The sequence below is a fragment of the Aethalodelphis obliquidens genome, unplaced genomic scaffold (assembly GCF_003676395.1).
Source record: "Aethalodelphis obliquidens isolate GAN/ISIS:26980383/991018 unplaced genomic scaffold, ASM367639v1 scaffold9, whole genome shotgun sequence".
Classification (NCBI taxonomy): Eukaryota; Metazoa; Chordata; class Mammalia; order Artiodactyla; family Delphinidae; genus Aethalodelphis; species Aethalodelphis obliquidens.
Window position 1 is genome coordinate 34,877,016 of NW_020837953.1, and position 18,649 is coordinate 34,895,664.

An 18,649-nucleotide genomic window follows, 5' to 3' on the forward strand; every position below is an offset into this window, starting at 1 on the left:
CCAGTGAGCACACACAGCCCAGGCATGTCTATATTTTCTCTGCCGTGTGATTTCTGACAGCAGATCTCAGGCTGGTACCTCGGCAGCAGCTACAGGTGCTTGGGCCATGTAGACAGGACCCCTTCCTCCTCTATGAAGCTTCAACTTGGGGCAGCAGCAGCAGTACCTATTTTGGGCAATGCCTACATTTGGCATTGGTCAACCTTCCTACTTCCTTTTTGGGAGAAGAGCCCAGGGCCTGAGTAGAGGGGAGAAGGCCGAGGTGTGGCTGCCGATAACGCCTGTCTATTTGCCAGTGGTTTATTTGCCTGGGATTTGCGCTAAGACAAAAAGAACTTTTGCATTATTGATGATCATTGATCAGAGCCTTCCAAAAAAGAGAGAGATTGAGAGAGAGAGATGAAGGTTCCAGGCCAGTCATCAAATGGTAAACCAGGAGGGTGAGGAGTGGAGAAAAGAGGGGAGGTCCAGGTGGGTAGAGAACTCATGGAGCAGAAGGACACAGAAAGACACTGGAAAGAAAGTCTGGAGAAGCTGCTGAGTTTGGGGTGTACCAGATGTCAAACAGCTGTGTGGGCTGGAAATAAACCAGCAGCAGGGGCTGCTTCTGGCCTCTCCCTACACCCAGTTAAGGAGACTTCACGACAAGAGCTGTTGCCAGGGACAGAGGGTCACTTCATAATGACAGAAGAGTCAGTTCATGAAGATGATATAACAATCCTAGCAGCGGATGCACCTAATAACAAGGCTTGGAAATACATGAAGAACAAGGAGACAAAAAGCCCATAAAGGGACAGAAGGCCCGCTCCCCCTGAGGGCATGAAACTTGGCCATGCCCAGCCCTGAGCCTCTTCCTCAACCTTTCTCTTCCGTCTGTCGTTCCTCTTTGTGCTCAAGTCTTCTCTCTTCTCTCAACCCTGGTTCTTAGAACCAGGAAGATTCTTCTCCACACCCCCATCACCTGCTGTAACCTGGGGGCTGGGTCCCCTGCTCAGAATCCGCTGTTCGAATGAGCGAGGCAGCTGCCCCTCCCCCCACCTCCGACCTCAACTCCTGCTAATCACTGCCCTTGCCTCGCTGCCCTCACTTGGTGCGTGGTTTCCCCGTATTTCTGCAGGGCTCACTCCCTCACTTCTCGTCTTTGCTCAGATGCCACTTTCGCGGGAAGGCCTCCCCTGACCTCCCTGTTCAAAGCCTGCACCTCACTATCTCCTTTCCCGGCTTCATTTTCCTCCACCCTATTTACCTCTATAAACACTTCGTATGTTCTACTTACTACATTCATGTAAGCTCCATCGGGTCCACATCCGTTTTGTTCACTGTTATGTCCCCAGTGCTTAGAACATGCCTGACCCACAGATCAATATTTGTTAAATGAAGGGAAAAAAACCTAACTAGGGCTAAGCACAGGGGACAGGGACAGATGGGGGAGGCTAGGCTTTCAGCAAGGGTCTCTGGGCAGGGCCCACCTCTCACCACCCCCTACTCCGGACACAGCCCGTCCTCTCTCCTGCAGGTGGGGACCGGGGAGCACCGAGCTGCGGACTTCCTCACCTCCCTTCCTCAGCGTCTACCCACCCCTGGGCCTGGGGCTGCGGCGACGGCGGAGGCGGGGGTTCGGAGCTCCCGGCCGCCCCGCCGGGACAGGAAGGGGCCGAGCCTCCCTCCTGGCGGGCGGAGGGCAGAGTAGGGAGGGAGCCTCGCGGGTGTGGGGAGGAGCTGGGGGAGGGGAGCGAGGAGGAGCGGCGGGCGCGTGAAGGGGAGAGGGGAGCCGGAGCCGCAGGGCGCAGGGAGGTGGGGCTCGAGACGGCGCGGGCCAGGAAAGAGCCCCCGGGGCGGCGGGGGTGGGGGCGACGCCCGGAGCTGGGCTGGGGGTCACGGCGGAGATGAGGCAGTCGCCGGCGGGGAGTCGAGGCGCTGCGCGAGGAAGAGGACCCGGGAGGGTGAGCCCGCGGTCCGCACCTGCGTGTCCGGGAGGGGGTAAGCGCTCGGAGCCCGGTGCCTCCCGGTGTGGGGCGGGGCGGGGTGGCGCCGGGGCCCCGGCTGCTCGTAGTGCGGCCGTCCCGGTGGAGTTGGGAGGGGAGGCAGCGCCCTCGTCGGCGCCCCGCTGGCCCGGGCGTCCCGTCTCTCGGCGCCTTCGGACGGGAGGGGCACTCGCCGTAAGGGGGTCCCGGAGGACCTGTCCAGCCGGAGGGGAGCGTCGGGGGGCGCGGCCCGGAGCCCCAGGAGCCCCAGGATGGAGGGTGGACCGAGTCAGCGCCCGGGGTCGGTTGCGGGATCCCTGGCGCGCGTTCTGGGAGATCTGGCTGGGCGGGAGGCGCCCCTCGGGCGGGGGGCTGCGACGCTCCCACGTGGCCCCTGGCGGCCGAGGGCAGCCGGGCGCCGTCCCCTGCCGGTCAGGTCCGAGCGCCGCAGGGTCGCCCCTTTCTGGAGCGGAGTTGGAGGAGCGTCTAGTGTGGAGCCTCGGCTTCCAGACCCGGAGCCCGGCGGCCCTGACTTGCTTTGTGACCTTGGACGGGTCACTGCGTCTCTTCGAGCCTCAGTTTGCACATCTATCAAATGGAGAGGATAATTCTCCCACCCTGCAGGATCTGTGGTAAAAAAATGAGATGCCTTATGAATGCCCTTTTATAAACTGTAGAGTTCTGTACAAATCCCAGTTAATTACATAATGTCAGAAATGGAAGGGCACTAAGAAATCTGATTTATTGCAGATGCAGAGAGTGGGGAATAAATCTTGCCCAAGGTCAAACTGCTTGTAAAAGAATATAAGACTGAAGCCCCTTGCCTCACTAGCTCTGGTGAGGTTCAAGGGTTAAGAGCAGGGGCTCTCAGTCAGACTGGCTGCATTAGCAAACAGGGCTTGGCTGTTTACTAGCTGTGTGAGCTTGGGAAAGCCCTTAACCTCTTCTGAGCCTTGGTTTCCTCCCATGTGAAATAGGGATTAGAATGGTCACCTCACAGGGTTGCTGTGCAAATCAGATAGGGTCATTGCTCAGCACAGCACCTGGCACTGGTGGCCATCACGGCTCTGGTTGGTAGGAGCAACCTCTCACTCTCTTCCTTGGGGTCAGCTTCCAGGGTTTTCTAATCGGCTGCACCTCGTGGGTCTTTGCTGTCTTCTGGGTGGCGCAGCCACGGCCAGGGTCTAAGCTTTCCTCACAAGGACATCAAGGGACTCTTAACCAACAGTAGCCAGCAAAACCATTTGGGCAGCTGGGCCTTCTACAGCCTTTGGTCTGTCCAGCTGGTGGGGAGAAGTGGGTGGCCTTTGTCATGGAGGCATCAGGAAGCCAGGAACTAGAGGATGGCATGGGAGGGAGGGGGCTGGCTACCTGGACATGACTGGCAGGCCCTAGGGCCTCTTCCCCTCCTAATGGTGCCTAGGACAGGCCCAGAAATACAGAGATGCTTCCTCAGTTGGTCAGTTACCTGATGGATAAATAATGAGGGTGGATACCCCGGGTCATCCCTTCCCTCCTAGACCACAGGTAGATGATTGTTCTTTTTGGCAAGAGTGATATGAATGTGAGCAGAAATACAGATTCTCAAAGCTGGGAATTCCCAGGACCTGAGAGGTCCCTCTCTTTGCACAGACAGCTTCCACCCGAGGCCCGCAGAGGGGCAGGGGCATGCCAAGGTCATCAGTGTCCTCCAGGAAGCTGAATTCAGCAAACACTGTTTAGTCTTTGACTTTCTCTGCTGATCGCTCCTTCCCCTCGAAACACTGTCTTCTCCTGGCTCCTGTGACTTAACACTGTCGTATTTTTCTTCTTGGTCTCTGTTGTTTTTCCAGATTCAGCCTCCTTTCTACAGCCATTAACCGCTCTGCTCTCCCAGGCCCTCCTGTCTCGTAGAAGATGCTCTCCCTGGGTGATCTCATCCACCCCATTGGCTCTAGTTACCCCCTCTGTGCGCATGGTTCATAAATGCATGTTTGTTGTCAGCCAGGCACTGTTCTAGGCCCTGGGGTTATAGTGATGAGCTGACAGAAGGTGCGTGGGTGGGGAGGGGCAGGGGAAACAAGCAATAAACAAACAGGCAGGAAATATCAGATATGGTAAAGTGCTAAAATGAGCTTGAAGCAGGGTGATATAGTAAAGGATGAGATACTTTATGTTGTCTGGTCAAAGCTTTGCCAAGGAGGTGATATTTAAGGAGAGGGCTGGTAAAAGATGAGGTCAGAGAGGTACCTGGAGGGGGCAGTGGGTGAATCATGTAGGGACTTGCAGGCCATGGTGAGGATTTTGGATTATATTCTGAGATGGGAGCCATTGGATAGTTTTAAACAGAAGAGAGGGAATGCTGTTATTTCTCCTCGGCTCATTTGAGCCTTACATGAAGAGTTACTCTATATTGATTGTGAGCCTATTGTGCTCTGGTCACTGGAGTGGGGAGGAAATAGATCATCAAGGAGCTTCCAGGCACAGGCATAAGAGGCACAAACAAACCTGGAGTCAGGAGAGGGTTCAGAGGATGGAGATTTTGCATCCAGTTGACCAAGGAAGGCTTCCTGGAGGAAGCAGCTTTGAGAAGGGCCTCAGAGAGCAGATTATAATAGATATGTGGGAAGGGGAATGGGAAACATTGTTCTTCCAGGCAGAGGAACAGCCTGAACCAAGACACAGATGCCCCAAATGTGTGTAGAGAAGTCAGGGGAAAGGAGACAGAACCCGTGGGGGGAGTGAGAGTCCGGCTAGGTAGCTAGGGAGTCCGGGCTCTCCAGAGCAAGGCCCATTTATTTGCTGTGTGACCTTGAGCCAATTGCGTTACATTTCTGAGCCTCAGCTTCCTCATTCCTAAAAGGGAAATAAATGTTTAAATGCTGGGGGAGAGAAGGAAGGAGGGAGGATTCCAAGTGTTGGGGATGGGTGAGTAAGACCAGGATAATGCCTACAAAGGAAGCAAAGCTGGGGTAGGGTGGAAGATAGTGGCTCAGCTGAGTTTGGGTTCCCTATGAGACATCCAGGAGGGATGAACAAAGGACATTTGTGGCCAGAGGCACAAAGCACGGGGTTGGGGAGCAAAGGTAAAATTGTCAGTGTGCTTCTTTCATTCATTCTTTGAGTAAATCACTGCAGAACCACTATAAGTATTGAGCCCCAAACATACAGCTGTGAACAAAAGCGGACTCTGCTCCAGGAAGTTGCCATCTTGTGGGGAGAGAGACCCACAAGCACTGGATGCAGGATGATGAGAACTGTACAGTATGAACAGTGTCATGAGGTACCGGCTGGCACAGAGGAGAGAGGCCAACCTCACTTCGGTGGAAGGAGTAGACACGTTTCCGCAAAGAGAAGACAGTTGAATTTGATCCCGAGGGTGATATCAGAGTTGGATGGGTGAATGAGGCAGAGGGTACCCCACACAGGTCCCTGGGCTTCGTGACACACATGTCCCCCTCCCTTCCGGAACTCAAGTCCAACAGGGAGACAGGCAGTCAGCAAGTGAGCCCAGTCTAGGGCAGTCCAGTGTGATGTGTAATAAGGACACCAGTGGGACAGGGAGGAGGGATGATCAATTCCATCCCTAGGGTCCAGAGGAACCTCCAGAGAGGGTGGAGGAGACAAGAGGAAGGGCATTCCAGGAAGCGGGAATAGCCCGTGCAAAGGCTCAGAGGAGTGAGAGAAGCACAGGAGGAGGTCTCAGCCAAACTGGAGGTGGGGTCTCTTGCTGAGCGCAGGTCAACAGGAGGATGAGAGGAGAGGCCTGGCCTGTGCAATCTCTGTACAGGTGAGCAACAGGAAATGAAGAAAAGGGATTTGGGGTGCATGGCAGGGAAGGTTTTCCCAAGCTGTAGTCCCGTGGAATAGGTGTCACTGGCCCCAGGTCCTCTTCACTTGCTAATTCTATTTGTCCTCCAGTGCTCAGCTTCAAAGCCACTTTCACCTGGGGATCTTAGGGCTGCCGCAGCTTACATGTCCCCCCTACTTTCCCGTGGTTCCCTTGCATGCACCACTGTCATCCTCTGTGGTCCCAGGTCCCAGGAGGTTTCCCCAGGGCCATGGTGTCTCCCTAAGAGCAGGGTCCACATCTGTGTTGCTCTTGGCAACATGTGATAGGCCTTTTTTTTTTTTTTTTGCTGCGCAGCGCAGCTTGTGGGATCTTACTTCCCCAATCAGGGATTGATGAACCCATGCCTCCTGCAATGGAAGCGCGGAGTCCTAACCACTGGACAACCAGGGAATTCCTGTGAAAGGCTTTAAGTAATTCGCTATTGAACGGATGAGGAAACAGGCTCAGACAGGTTGAGTAACTTGCCCAAGGTCGCAGAGCTAATAAATGGCAGAGCTGGGAAACAAGTTCAGTCTACCTAACTCCAAAGCACTATCTGACTCCAAAGCTTATGTTCTAATCACGGCTGTATTATGCCTCCCAGCAGGGAAAGCAGGTGATGAATCCCGTAAACACCAACAAATTCAGTGTTTAATTTCTAGGAAATGAATTCCTGTTGTTAGTACCCTGCGCATCCAGTCTGGAGAAGACAGCCTCTCCTCCGTCCTGAAAACAGTTTCACTCCATCGGCTCAAGTGCTTTCTGGGGACCCAGATGTGTAGCATCTGGCAGGGAGGGGCAGGTTGAGCTCCAGGACCAGGGGGTGCAGCCCTTAAAGTTTCTTGCAGAGTGCGGTCTGTCCTGCCACTCTGCTCCCAGGATTGCTCCCCTAGGATGGAAACTCAGATGGGAGGCGGGGAGAGAATTTGAAAATACCAAAAGCGTATGGTGTGAAATGGGCATGAGAGCGTCTGGATACTCCTGTCCTGGATGCTGCTGCAAACAGGAGACAGTGGATGGAAAGGAGCATGGATGGGAGTCTGAAGACTTGGTCTCTGCCTGTAATTCACGGTGTGACCTTGGGCAAGTGTCTTACCCTTTCTCTCCCTATTGGCACCATCAGGGAGTTGGAGTGGATGATGCCTAAGAGTCCTTCCTGCTGTGACACTCTGAGATCCTTCTTGAATCCCAGGGCTGACATTACTATCACCCCTCACACAACTCATGTGGTCAGTGGAGCAGCAGATCACCTGGGAGCCTCTCTGAAATGCAGACTCTCAGGTCCTGCTCCAGACCCCCAGAATCAGAATCTGCATTTTATACATTTATTTATTTTTATTTTATTTTATTTATTTTTGGCTGCGTTGGGTCTTTGTTGCTGCGCGCTGGCCTTCTCTAGTTGCGGCAAGCGGGGGCTACCCTTTGTTGCAGTGCGCGGGTTTCTCATTGCAGTAGCTTCTCTTGTTGTGGAGCACGGGCTCTAGGCGCTCGGGCTTCAGTAGTTGTGGCACGCGGGCTTCAGTAGTTGTGGATCGCGGGCTCCAGAGCGCAGGCTCAGTAGTTGTGGCACACGGGCTTAGTTGCTCCGCGGCATGTGGGATCTTCCTGGGCCAGGGCTTAAACCCATGTCCCCTGCAGGCGGATTCTTAACCACTGTGCCACCGAGGAAAGCCCAGAGTCTGCATTTTAAATAAGATCTTCGGTAATGCATGTGCACATTCTTAACCACCTTCCCACCTTTCTCTTTGGGCCATGCTGGAAAAACAGGCAGAAGATTGCGTGCTGAGTGCGGGCTGAAGGTGTCTGTGCACCCTCCCATCACTGGACCTGGCAGAGAGAGACCCCATTCAGGTGAGAGTGATGGAGCCCAGCTCATAACAGGGACCCAGCAGAGATTTTTTGAATGTGAGCCAGCACATATGGTTAAATATTTGTGAATGCATAAGGGAGTAGAACTGACTTGACTCGGCACCTTTTATGAGTGATGGAGCTTGGAATTGAGCAAGCCAGTTTCCAATTCTAGATCTCTAGTGCCCTAGCTTTGGGGCCTTAGGCAAGCCAATTCTCTGAGCTTCAGATCCCTTCCCTGGGAAATTACTATAATAGCACCAACTTCAGAGGGTTGTGGTCGGACTTAAATGAGTTGACATAGGGGAAGTGCTTAGAACAATGCCTGGGACTTCCCTGGTGGTCCAGTGGTTAAGACTCCGTGCTCCCAATGCAGGGGGCCCAGGTTAGATCCCTGATCAGGGAACTAGATCCTGCATGCCACAACTAAGAGCTCGCATGCCACAACTAAAAAGATCCCATACACTGCAACTAATACCCGGCACAGACAAATAAATAAATAAATATTAAAAAAAAAAAAAAAAACCTGCCTGGCACATAGTAAGCTCTTAATAATGTTGGTCATTAATTTACTACTACTGCTATTCCAGCCCTTGCCCACACAGCACCGGGTACTGTCCCAACCCCTTCGTGGGATTGCACTGTTTCATGAAAACAGAGTCCCAAAATGACCCCTAGGGGGCGATATCACCCCTGTTGTAAAGACCGGTTCTAGAGCGGTGCTATCCAATAGGAATACAATTCAGGCCACAAATGTAATTTTAGATCTAGAAAATTTAGAGGTAGCCACGTTTTAAAAAAGTGAAATTAATTTCAATTATATATTTTACTTACTCAATATATCCAAGGTATTATCATGTAACTGATATAAAAATTATTAATGAGATATTTTACATTCTTGTTTGAACTAAGTCTTTGAAACCCAGGCTGTTTTACACTTAAAGCAGCACATCTCAGTGGCCACATTTCAAGCTCTCAATGCCCGCATGTGGCCAATAGTGACTATTCTAGAGTTTCTCAGCGCTGGCTCTGAATCCCAGCTGTGCCACGTATTGCCTATGTGGCCTGGGGCTAGTCATTTCACCTCTGTGGATCTCAGTTTCTTCATCTGTAAAGTGGGGAAAACAACTCTGCCCCAAGGAGTAGTCTTAGGGGCAGATGGTGAGAGTTTAAAACTTCTTTGCCCTCTTTCTCACAAGCATGGGAGAATTCAGTGAGAGCCTTTGTACAATGCATTTAGTCATTCAAGGTGGTCCCTTCCCTGTTGAAGGCTGGTAATTGACCGAGCGCAAGGCTGAAAGTAGGAAGGGGTTGGAGTTTCATGTTTCCCTAACTGTTACAAAGGCTTTGGAAACAAGCTTTACCTGTCTTTGACTTTTTAAAGATAACAAGCTTGCCGGTGATGAAGATAACCAGAGATCATCCAGACCAGTGGCTTCCAAACCTGGCTACACCCTAGAAACATGTGGGGAGCTTTGAACAATTACAGTGTCTGGGCTCTACCCCTCAGGGGTTGAAGCCTGGACATCTGTTTGTTTGTTTGTTTGTTTAACAGCATTTGTATTTTTTTAAAGTTCCCCCAGGTGATTCTGATGCACAGCAAGAGACTCTCTGATCTGGTCCAACCCTCTCATTTTCAAGATAGAGAAACTGAGGCCCAGACGAGGAACTGTCTTTTGTAAGGTCACAGAGAATTAGTAGCAGAACCAAGCTAAAGCCCAGGGCTCCCATCTCTCAGTCCATTTCTCGGGGCCCATTCCTCACCAGTTCATGGAGCCTTTTATAAACACTTATTGACCTCTTGCTCTGGGCCAGCTGTCAGGGCTATAGGAGCTAAATAAGATATGGTCCCTGCACTCAATGTCCAGTGATGGAGACAGTGCTGTGTGGCTGTGGGCATCCAGAAGAGGGGTATCTAACCCTGAGGAAGCTGTCCTGGGGAAAGCTTAGATAAGGCTTCATGGGGAGATGCCAGAGCTTAGTCCTGAAGGGTGACTTAATTTCCAGACAGAGACAAAGGTGTAGAGCAGGAAACAGCACTGGGACATGGGTATGGCAGCAGGATGCTGGCAGAAAAACAAGCAGATCTGTGCTGCTACAGTGTGAAGGTCACAGCCAGCTAGGTTCAGAGGTGATGCTGGAAATGTAATTAAAGACCAGTTCATGAAGGGTCTCTTAAACCAAGCCATGGAGCTGAGACTTAATCCCAGGTGCAGTGGGAGCCACTGTAGGGTTTTAAGGGAGTGACATGGTCAGACTTTTAGCTAAAAGGAGGATTCCGGGTGTGATGTGGTAACAGAATGGAAAGGAGTTGAGGCAGGGAGACCATTTAAGCCGAGAAATTTTGGCCTGAAACAAGACAGTGGCAACAGGGATAAAGAAAAAGGAAAAGAGCCAAGGCAGAGTTAGCTTTCGGCAGTGCAACTGATAGAGTTTAGTAATTCAGTGAAAGAGGGGACTGTATCAGTCAGCTATGGCTGTGTAACAAGCCACCCTCAAACTCAGTGGATTAAAACAATAACATTTATTACTACAACTCATGCATCTGGAGATTGACTGACTTAATCTGAAATGGGCTGGGCATTTCTGCTATTTTAGCTGGGCTCACACATGCATCTACCCATCAGCTGAGGAGCTCTGTTCTCTGTGGGGATCTGCTGGGGCCTTTAGTGTGAGCAGCTCTGCTCCACATGTTTGTCTCCTCCTCTTGGGACCGGTGGCTAGCCCACACACGTTCTTCTCACGGAGATGGCAGAGTGCAAGGGGAAACATGCACAGCATCTTGACTAGATTTGGAATCGGTTCACTGTCACCTCTGCCTCACTCTGTTGGCCATAGCAAGTCCATGCTGAGCCCAGAATCCAGGAGCAAGGAAATATACACCTCGTCTTGACAGGGTAAGATGGAGGCAGCATGGGGTAGTGGAAGCATTGAGCTGAGCTAGGAGAAAGGTGGAACTTTGTGATCTTGGGCAAGACACCCACCTCTCTAGGCCTTAGCAATCTCAGCTGATTAGATTGGATTATATCATTTTTTAAAATTAATTATTATTTATTTATTTTTACTTTTTGGCTGTGTTGGGTCTTCGTTGCTGCACGCGGGCTTTCTGTAGCTGCAGCAAGAGGGGGCTACTCTTCCCTGCGGTGCGCGGGCTTCTCATTTCGGTGGCTTCTCTGGTTGTGGAGCACAGGCTCTAGGCGTGTGGGCTTCAGTAGTTGTGGCGCACAGGCTCAGTAGTTGTGGTGCACAGGCTCAGTTGCTCCGCGGCACGTGGGATCTTCCTAGACCAGGGATCGAACCCGTGTCCCCTGCATTGGCAGGCGGATTCTTAACCACTGCACCACCAGGGAAGTTCCTGTTATGAACAATTCTTGCACATGCCTTTTGGTGAACAGCTGTACATGTTTTTACTGGGTATATAACTGGGAGTAGAAGTTCTGGGTCAGAGGTTTGGCTACTTGTTTGTTTGTTTTTTTTTAGCCATGAGGCATGTGGGATCCTAGTTCCCTGACCAGAGATCGAACCCGTGCCCCCTGCACTGGAAGCATGGAGTCCCAACCACTGGACTGCCAGGGAAGTCCCTTGGCTACTTTTTATTTTTTGACATTTTCCAGATTTTATAATTGGAGAAACTGAGGTGAAAGGTTGACTTGCTCAAGAAATTGATTAAATTTCAAAACTTGCATTCATTTACAGATAGAGAGACTGATTGATTGATAGAAACACACATTAAAACTTCTCAGTCTTCCTCTCTTTATTTCACTCGCATGACACCCCCGGGAGATAGACTTGATACCCTGATTTTACAGAGAAGACTCAGACTGTGGGAGGTCCCATGAGATAGAGAGAATGAGATGAAATAACAGCTGTGGATGTACTTTGTGGAAATCATTCTCAGATTTGTGGAGGATTTGCCCGTCCAGGGTGCACTCATCCGTACCACACAGCTTCCAGAGAAAGAACAGGCATGAATTCCTCTGTGGGGGATTGATTCTACTGCAACAAATCTTTATCACAGGGCTTCCCTGGTGGCGCAGTGGTTGAGAGTCCGCCTGCTGATGCAGGGGACACGGGTTCGTGCCCCGGTCCGGGAAGATCCCACATGCCGCGGAGCGGCTGGGCCCGTGAGCCGTGGCTGTTGGGCCTGCCTGCTCGTCTGGAGCCTGTGCTCCACAACGGGAGAGGCCACAACAGTGAGAGGCCCGCGTACCGCAAAAAAACAAACAAACAAAATCTATCACAGCCTTGTTTTTTTTTTCCTTCCTCCAAAAGGATGGGACTGGCTTCTGAGAATACATTAAGCCCATACATCCTGTTTGTTTCTGGCAAGGTTTTACGACTCGCTTAGTTAAAGATCCTTCCGAAAGGGGAGGTGACTGATCTTCCTGCAGTCTGGAGGAAGCCTTAGTTAAGAGTGATAAAAAGGGCACCTGTGGTATGGCAGCCACTGTGCCTTCCTGGAATCCACATAGCAGTTCTGGGAAAAAGGTGCTGGGACCCCATTTACAGATGGGAAGAAAAGCGCAGGAGGTGAAATGACTTGCCTCCATCCCACAGTAAGGATTGTTTGGTGGGAAGGAACTGAAAATCCTCTGTCTGATTTCTTTCTCAGGGCCTGGTGTGTCCATTTGAACTGACTCAACTAGGAAAAGTGCAAGTTGCTACAAATGAAGTTTCCTGGGTCTAGGGGCTGCTCATGGACATATAAGGATAAGGAGTATCACTGGGCTTGGAAGGCTCCTTCCTCCTCTCCTAGGGCAGGTGGTTCCCCTCTCTCTCTGCTCCTTTCTCTGCTCCGTTCTCCCGCCTCTCTCTGCAGACCTGTTTTTGTTTTGCCTTGTGTTTTTGGTTTGTTTACTTACGGCTTTTCTGCTCCCCGCCACCACTTGCCCTGGCTTTGGTCATGGCTGTGACCTGACTCTCGCCCCAGCATCCTTAGCTTTCAAGTTGCTTCCCCTCCATCATCTATCCACCCAGCTGCTTACAACCTCCAATCTAAATTCCCCAGAGAGAATCTGCTGGCTTGTTTTGACTCACATGTCCACCCTGGTCCAGTCAGCTGTGGTCAGAGGTGGTCTGTGGACCAAGTAGGGATTGGGACCCAGGTCTGTCTGCCTGCTTTTTCTCCTCCATCCCTCTGCAGAGATGCTGGAGCTGGAGGATGCATGGTATGGCTAGAATCTGTGTGATCTGGATTCCAGGGAAGATGCTGCTGGGCTCTGGAGAGGCTGAGGAGGGTCCTTGCTGCTGCTGTGAGGGCTCTCAGAAGTGTGGTGGGCAGGGGAGAAGCTCCCTGGTATGGCTGGTAGTTCTGACAATGACAGACATCACTCACTAAAACGGACAGTGATGCCTTGTTTCTAGTGAGGGAAGAGACCTTGTTGCCTGGAGACCTGAACATGGTTGGATACGTCCTAGAGAAACCAGAGAAGTCATCATTTACTATGTTGGGCATTTGGGTCCATGTTCTTACCAGTTCTCCCCGAACTCCGGTGAGGTATGAAGTATCACCTCCATCACTGAGTGACTTACCCAATGGCCACAGTGAGGAAGAGGAGAAACGGGGATTGGGGTCTGAGCCTGCCTGACCTAAAATGTATGCTTTTAGCCACTCCCTCCAGCTCTGTTACCATGGTTACATTTGTTCAGGATGCTACAGTTACAGCACATCACATACATGATCTTACTGGAACTACTAAACACCCCTTTGGGGCAGCACAGCCATGCTAATGTTCCCATTTTACCAATGAAGAAACTGAGGGTCAAAGAGAAATCATGTCTTGCCCATGATTACCCTGCTGGTCAGTGGCAGAGATGGGATCAGAACCCAGATCTTTGGAACCAGGATGTATGGATAGGTATTAATGTATCAGAATCAATGTATCAGTGCTGGTAGTGGGGTTCTCTTTTTTTATAATGTACAAAATTAAGAAGAATTACAGATATATCCTTCCCTACAAAAGAGTGTATATAAATATATATATAAAACATACTTACAGATTAAAGACTAACAATAAACCTCCATGTACTCACCTCCACCTTAAAAACCAGAACATCACTGATACCTTTAAAACCCTTCCACGATGATTACATCCCCTCTTCTTTTCCCCTCTAGTGGTAACCACTATCCTGAATTTTATTTTATTATTATTATTTTTAATTATTTTATTTATTTTTTGGCTTCGTTGGGTCTTCTTTGCTGCACAGAGGCTTTCTCTAGTTGCAGCAAGTGGGGGCTACTCTTTGTTGCAGTGCGCAGGCTTCTCATCGCGGTGGCTTTTCTTGTTGCAGAGCACGGACTCTAGGCATGCGGGCTTCAGTGGTTGCAGCGCACAGGCTCAGTAGTTGTGGCACACGGGCTTAGTTACTCCGCGGCATGTGAGATCTTCCCGGACCAGGGATTAAACATTTGTCCCTTGCATTGGCAGTCAGATTCTTAACCACTGTGCCGCCAGGGAAGTCCCTTTATTTTTTATTTATTTACTTATTTTTGGCCGCACCACGCGGCTTGCGGGATCTTAGTTCCCCAACCAGGGATCAAACTTGGGCCCCCTGCAGCGAAAGACCTGAGTCTTAACCACTGGACCACCAAGAAATTCCCCTGAATTTTTTTTTTTTTTTTTTTGCCGTACGTGGGCCTCTCACTGTTGCGGCCTCTCCCGTTGCGGAGCACAGGCTCCGGACGCGCAGGCTCAGCGGCCATGGCTCACGGGCCCAGCCGCTCCGCGGCATGTGGGATCTTCCTGGACCGGGGCACGAACCCGCGTCCCCTGCATCGGCAGCGGACTCTCAACCACTGTGCCACCAGGGAAGCCCTTCCCCTGAATTTTATATTTAACATTTCCTTGCTTTTCCTTATGGCTTTGCCACATATGTTAATATCCTTAAACAGTTTGTTTCTTCTGGCATGTTTTTGACGTTGGCACTGTTATGTTTGTGAGAATCATCCATTTTGATGCGTGTGCTTTGGTTTACTCAGTATTGCTTCTCTGTAGCACCCGTCATAGGAATATGCCACATTCTGCCATTCTGCTGCTGATGGACGATTGGGTGGTTTCCAGTTGTTTGCTGTTACAGTCAGTACCACCTTAACTATTCTCGTTCCTCTCTGCTGGGGAACACATCAAAGAGTTTCTCTGTCTTATATACCTGGGAGTGAAATTACTGGGTTGTGAGGTAGTCATTACATTTTTAGATTTACGGCATAAGGCCAAATTGTTTGCTAACAAGGCTCCTCTAATTTATACTCTGCTAGTGGGAGGTGACAATTCCTGTTGGGCCACATCTTTACCAAACTGACATGACGTGATCAGATTAAAATTTTTTACCTATCTGCTGGATGAAGATAGTATCTCACTGTTGTTTGAATTTGTATTTTTTATCTTATTATTTGAAATGTGATGGGAAAGAGGTGGTTGACTCTAGAGCTGTAGTCTGTATCTCCAAATGTAGCTGGATTGTGGGAAATTCCCCCAAATTTGTTCCAGTTGGAGAAAGATGGCAGTCAGGAGATAGCCCCAGAATCGTGTGAATTCCTGCAGAGCTCCAGCCCAGCATTCCTGCCCGAGGCAATCCACCCCGTCCTTCTTCCCAAGATGTCACCCACCAGCCTCTCAGGCCTTTCTGAGCCCACGCCTTTCACTGGAATGAGGTCATTGGAATCCCTGGAACCCAAGGAGTGACCGCCAGGGTTTGTGGGGCAAGCACACCAGCCTTCCTTGAGAAATGACGGCACCTCGCTCACCCAGACCGTCTGGAGGGAAGAAAATTCCAAGCAGTCCAGCCCGACTTCACATTTTCCCTGTGAACGGAAGTGGGAGGAAATAGGCCTTTGGGGAGGAGCACGAGGCAAGGAGAGGGCTGGGGTGGCAGGAGGGAATCACTGTTTTCACTTACCACCGTGAGATCCCAAACCAGCTTCTCTCCTAGAAGCAAACATGCCTTAAGGCTTTGCTTCCTGAACTGAGGCAGTGTGGAGAAGCGTGGAAATTTCAGAGCTGGCCCTGGACCCGGTTTTTCCACTTGCACGTGGACGACCTTGGGCAGGTGACTTCACCTTTCTGAGCACTGATTGGTTTATTTGTAGGTTAGGGGTCCTAGGTGGAGTTGGCCCCAGGGCTAACTCAGTGCCTGGAACATACCAAGAGCCCCATGAAAGATAGTATGATAATATTCCTCAAACTTTGGGAATGTTTTAGAGCAGGTGGCTTAAGATGGGTTTTCTTAAACTGAAGCTGTTTCCCCTCCTCGAGGCAGATATTTTTTAAAGATGAAGCATGATTTTGGGAAGTGGGAGGGAAACTACCACATTGCACATTTAGCTTCTTAATGTTTTAAATCAGTCAATCAATAGGCATAGACTGAACCTTCCCAACAAAGCCCTGAGCCAAGCAGAATGAAGGAAGTAGGATGATAATGATTCTTGACACTTCTCAGCCTTTTAGTGGGTTTCAAAGGCCGACCTTGCCCAGAGCAATGAAAGCTCCACGGCAGCCCTGGGTGCCATATGGGGTGGCTCCTGTTTCGGGAAGAAATCTGAGACCTAAGGACTTGCCCAAAGTCATACAGGAAGGCTGGGGTAGAATAAGGATTAGAGCCCAGATTGCCCCAGTCCAAGCCAAACCCTCCCCTGTGCCCTGCTGCCTCCCATGCCCAGTGCCAGCCACCGCCTGAGCACTGTCCCCTGCCCACCTCTGCTCTCTGCACTCCAGCCTCTGGGCCTTTACTCTTGCCTTTCCAGCCACCAGGAATGCCATCCCTCCCGACCTTGACTACTGAAACCCTTCTCCTTAATGTAGGCAGCCAGTAGAACAATACACAGGCCTTAAGAATGATATTGTGCGGACTTCCCTGCTGGCACAGTGGTTAAGAATCCGCGCGCCAGGGCTTCCCTGGTGGCGCAGTGGTTGGGAGTCCGCCTGCCGATGCAGGGAACATGGGTTCGTGCCCCGGTCCGGGAGGCTCCCGCATGCCACGGAGCGGCTGGGCCCGTGAGCCATGGCCGCTGAGCCTGCGCGTCCAGAGCCTGTGCTCTGCAACGGGAGAGGCCACAGCAGTGAGAGGACCGCGTACCGCAAAAAAAAAAAGAATCCGCCCGCCAATGCAGGGGACACGGGTTCGATCCCTGGTCCGGGAAGATCCCACCTGCCATAGAGCAACTAAGCCCACGCACCACAAATACTGAGCCTGTGCGCCACAACTCCTGAAGCCCGCGTGCCTAGAGCCCTTGCTCCACAACAAGAGAAGCCACTGCAATGAGAAGCCCGCGCACCCCAATGGAGAGTAGCCCCCGCTCACTGCAACTAGAGAAAGCCCACGTGCAGCAACGAAGACCCAATGCAACCAAAAATAAATAAATAAAAATGAATAAAATTATTTAAAAAAGGAAAAACAGGGGACTTCCCTGGTGGTCCAGTGGTTAAGATTCCGTGCTCCCAATGCAGGGTCATGGATTCGATCCCTGGTTGGGGAACTAAGATCCCTCATGCCCCACAGCGTGGCCTAAAAAATAATAATAATAAATAAATAAACATACAAACTATGAAACAAATTCATACATAATAATTATGATCACATTTTTTTAAAGTACATGTGTATATATATATATTCTGTCTTGCCAGCTCCATCTCAGGGTCTTTGAAGCTACATGTCTGCTTCCCTTGCTGGGCTGTGAATGCTTTTAGGGCAAGACCTGTTTGCTAAGCTGACCTGGAAGAGATAAAATGAATCATAGGGATTCCTGGTGGAGTTGTAGGATTCCACGCAAGGCAGGGGGAGACGCAGTGGGGGCTGTGGACGAGGCTAAGGGGTCTTGGCATTCTTCTTGCCAACCCCATATACCCAGGGGCTGCCTGCCAGGCCCCATGGACTTCAGACCCCAGGACTTGCCTCTGTCCTAAATGCTGAAACCCAGATTCAAGTCCCGAGACACAGAGGAGAAAAGAAAATGATTCTTTAAGATTTTTTTTGTGACCAAATTTCCAGTTTTCATTTGGAAAGCCAAATGTATTTTCTGGATTTGAACTTTCACCATGAAAAATGCTCTGGGGTTTTTATTTTGGCAGTTCATTTCTTTGCTTAACAAAAAGGTGGTTTGGTTTGGTTTGGTTTTGAGTCATGCATGCTCACTCTAGGAAATTTGGAAAATTCATATGAATAGAAGAAAGTTCACTGCCCCCCTCCCCAATTTGTAGAGAAATAAACTGTAACAATTTGGTATCTTTCCAAGTGGCCTCTGTGTGTGTATGTGTGTGTGTGTAGAGTTATTTTGTTTAGTTTCCATTGTTGCTGAATAAATAGGATGATTTCTGATTCACAATTTACAGAACTGGTTTCATGTCCTTGTAACAAGCCTGTGATGCTTCCAGCAGCTGTGACACTTTGCCCCCTCTGGGGATTGGGGGGTGGGCACGTCGCGCTCCCCTGGATTCTCCTCACACTTGTGAGAGTGCCAGTTACGCTGCACCGCTGCCAACACTAAACAGTATCCTTTTAATCTTAGAGTTAATCTCAAGTGTCTAAATTGTCCTTCTAGAGCCCAACTCTACTTTTTTTTTCCTTAACCCCCAGAACTTCTGAACACGTGCCCTCCTCGATGAACCCACAGTGATCTCTTTGTTTTGCCTTCTCCCAGCTCATGCATTCTTCAAGTCTTGGTAACCGGAATGTTTTGTCTGTTTGGGCTCCAGACGTTCAGTGGGACAGGAACCAAAGTTAAGTACCTCATGACACGTCCAGACGAACCTGAGAAAATTGTGAGCTGTTGACTGCACTGCCTCTCTGAATCAGCTGGTACTTCTTTTTGTCTCTAGTTTTAAAAGCTCCCCAGAGGGGACTTGCCTGGTGGCACAGTGGTTAAGAATCTGCCTGCCAATGCAGAAGACACGGGTTCGATCCCTGGTCCGGGAAGATCCCACATGCAGCGGAGCAACTAAGCCCGTGCGCCACAACTACTGAGGCTGTGCTCTAGAGCCCGTGCTCCACAACAAGAGAAGCCACAGCGATGAGAAGCCCGCCCACCGCAACA

General features: G+C 50.5%; 1 long non-coding RNA gene across 2 annotated transcripts; it reads left to right on the top strand.

The window, feature by feature from the left end:
- Nucleotides 1–1,778: 1,778 nt before the first annotated feature.
- On the top strand, nucleotides 1,779–18,533 carry LOC113622073 (uncharacterized). 2 transcript variants are annotated; one of them, XR_003433400.1, is made up of 5 exons: nucleotides 1,779–1,980; nucleotides 7,543–7,626; nucleotides 12,236–12,384; nucleotides 17,949–18,106; nucleotides 18,193–18,533. It is a non-coding gene; the product is annotated as an uncharacterized LOC113622073 (long non-coding RNA). The 2 variants fall into 2 exon arrangements; XR_003433399.1 differs by lacking the exon at nucleotides 12,236–12,384 and having other exon boundaries at nucleotides 1,795–1,980.
- Nucleotides 18,534–18,649: the final 116 nt, after the last annotated feature.